Genomic DNA, 3,563 nt, shown 5'->3' on the forward strand with positions numbered 1-3,563 from the left:
ATTGCCACTTGAGGAGATTTAGAGGGTCGCATGCAAAGGCAATGACCTTGCAAGGTGCTGAACACCTCTGGTGAGGTGCTGGGACCCTGGTTCCCAAGGTGTTTACATCTATCACATCTATTGGTTTTCAAAACCAAAGGAAGTTGATGCAAAAAGACTTCTGCGGATGAGCCCTGCTTTCCTTTTAATTCTTGCTGAAAGCGTTGATGGTTTAAGGCTTAACTCATTTGCCATTGCTACTATCTGGGACTTCTGCTGTTTAAACGGTAATAGGTCTGGTCCCTGCATAAGTCTGCGTGGTATTCATCTGAGGTTAGAATGGGTCACAGAAGGCAACCACTGATGCAGCACAGACAGATGCCAGCACAGCCCTAAGCATGTAGGTTTACCTTGCCCAGTTCTTACTCTTTTCATATCCTTATTTTAATCCTATCCAGTGAGGTGGCTGAAGCATGATATATTCCTTATTTACTGCTGAGGGTACCAGCAACTATCCAGAGCAAGTGGCCAGATAACTGTCTACAACTTAAATAAAATTTGGGTTTTTTTTAGATCCACAAAGGGATCTCATTTTTTACAGAGAAAGCAAACTGGGGCAATAATAATCAAAGTAATATTTACCCCTTAATAACTGCCTATTTTTATACTGGTGCTAGAGGTTAATAGCACTGTTATTTACTCCTCTGCCAAAAAGTACTGAAGGATATGAAATGTAGCAGTCAATAAAGCTGAGCCGTCAGATAAATAACATTCATATTACTCTCTGACAAATTCTTTTGCTACACAGGGATATAAATAACACTAAGAAAGCAGTTCCTACATTACAAGTTTACTGATGTGTAAAATGTAATTTTAAAAAGAGCCCAAAGCACCACGAGCGTGACTGGCTGTAACATGATATATAGAAAGAGATATATGGCATATCTAACACCTGTAAGGAGAAGAAACTGGGAGAGTGAGACATCTTTGTGAAGGTGGGATGCAGCGCTAAGGTGGGAAAAATGGAAAGAGCAACTGCCATTCAGAGAAGCGATGATAGCTTTACGCACTGAACAAAGCATCAAAATAATAATGATAATGTTTCTGTTTCTGTGTTCACAGTTCTCAGAGGGATGGATTGGCCAGGAACAGGCTGGTTCTCATAGCAAAATTGCATTGTGCTCATGTTCAGGAAACAGAGGGTGTGAGGAGCTCCTGATGCAACACAGGAGATTAACCTCTGGGGGTTTTCTTTTCCATAAGCAGCCAGGATGGACCAGGTTACAACTCTCCAGCAGCGAACAGCCACAAAGAGGGACATAACAGTGCCCTTTCGGTCAAATTGTCTGACCTTAGAATAACAATTGGTCGGGTTCAGCCTCTTGAAAGTGAAAAAGAGCAGTGTTTGCATTTTCACATCAGATTTTGGAGTGACTCAGTAAGAAGAGAGATATAGGTAGGTAGGTAGGTAGGTAGGTGGAGAGAGAGAGAGTCACACACAGACACAGACACGACACAGACACAGACACAGACACAGACACAGACAGACAGAGGAATAAGTTTCCTAAACTAAACAGGTATAAAATATTGGCATTAGGAAAAAATGGATGTGGAAAATGGCAGCATGCATGAAATGAGTGTTGGGGGCAAGAAAGAAATGTGGAAATGTTCTTCAGTGTTGTCAAATGCTTCGTGCAGACGTGTCCCTTTGCAGCACGTGTGATGGAGAAAGAAGCAATTGCTTCATCCAGGAGAATTGTACAATTTCTTTTAATTTCTCCGCCTCCAGTTTCTCTACTGCTCGCCCTTTCAGAAGGCTTTCGTTGTGATGCTCTGGATACAGAACTATGCTGGCTGAGCTACCTCCGTGAAGAACATTCAAAATCAGTGAAATCTTCAGCTTCATCTGACATAGATCATTAAAATTACATTCATACCATTATGATGGAGAGGCCCTGCAGCCCTTCCTGCCCTCTCCTTTGCCTTTGGTCCCTGCCCCACTTCAGACCCATCTCTGCCCTGCTGGGGAGAGCTGAGCTGTTCAAAAGTTCCACAGCTCCAGAGGGGCTCTGGGGGACACCTGTGTGCCCCCCCTCAAAATGCTGTATAACAAGATTCTTTGGATGACTGCTTCCAACAGGTTTTATTTTGGAGCTTATTGAATAATTACATCCCACACACAGTCTGAGATGGGTATTTACAGGAGGTCTCATCTTGCAAATTGCCATGTGCTGTGTTTTCTGCTGTTCTGTGTCATTAAAGAAATTCCTGCATCATGTTACCTATCAAAATGTTCAAATTATAAAACTTTCAGTTTCCTGAAATTCTGATTTGGGAAAATAGCAGTCTTCTCTAACGTTCAGTGCAATAAGCAAGCCTCTCTGCTATTACACATCAAAGACCCCAGCAACATCTGCTCCGTGCCTGACTTTTGTAGGGGAGAGAGAGAGGTGAAAGAAGGACACAGAGAAAAAAGAAGGGTGGACTGTCGGCTATTGACCTTACAAGTGAGCTTAGCTATTGCTGAGGTGGCTGACTGTTCTTGAATAGTCTTGGATTTGCTATTTTTTATCAGAGATAATAAAAAGATAATTTAAGATTATTGTCCATGATATTAATATTTTGAAACTTCTTGGAAATATTATGTTGATATTTTAAGGTCTATGTTTCCGGAACAATTGTGTGTGTCTCCTCTTGTTGAATTCCAAATGATCTTCAGAGCATTAACAAGCTCACAGAGAAATAAGAATAGGAAAGCTGTTTCTAAAATGCCAGAAATGTCTTGTCCAGCTAAGAAAATTTGTAGCACAAACAAGAGGCAGAGTGTTTAAACTGTAGCAGCATAATGACAAGAATAAGCAAGTGTACTGATGGTTTGGACTAAATATGTAAGTAATACATTTCAATCAGATCTTGATGCTGTGGGATTATTTAGATGCGAGTGGGAAGATGTCCCTTCAGATTTTTCCCTACTAATGGCAAAAGCATTTTTGTAATCCAAACAACTTTATACAATGTCTTCTTCCAAGAAAACACAGAAATTACTCAAATTAATATTAATTAGGGATATATGGGAAAGTACTTCTGCAGCAGAGGAGTGAGACCTCTCTAATTTCTTTTAAAATGTGTTTCAGACATGGTAGCTGCCATAATCAAAAGGATAAATTTCGCAAACATTAAGAACATATCCATTTGGGAAGTCAAAACAAATATGATGTAGACCCGGCTTCTGTCACAGATAAATAGTTCTTTCTGTAGCAAGCCCTGGAGTATTTAGAGCAACCCGGCAAAGTCCAATGAAGTGTCAGCTCAAGCCAGGAGCATTATTATTTATTGTCAGTTAGGACCTTCATCACTTACAGACATCAGTGGAAATATTACTGGTGATTGATACTGATGGCAATGATGATTACTCTTGCAATAAGCTTAATTAAAATAATGAAGTACTGTTGCACAGAACTTGGTTGTTGCCCAGGCAGGATAATGTATAAGCAGCACAAGGAAGTCATCAGCTCAGAGAGTGCTTCATATTTCAAGTGTGACATCGCTAGGGAAGCAAAGAGGCATTGTGTGTCATTTCTCCA

The sequence above is a fragment of the Charadrius vociferus genome, unplaced genomic scaffold (genome assembly GCF_000708025.1).
Source record: "Charadrius vociferus isolate BGI_N301 unplaced genomic scaffold, ASM70802v2 scaffold366, whole genome shotgun sequence".
Classification (NCBI taxonomy): domain Eukaryota; kingdom Metazoa; phylum Chordata; class Aves; order Charadriiformes; family Charadriidae; genus Charadrius; species Charadrius vociferus.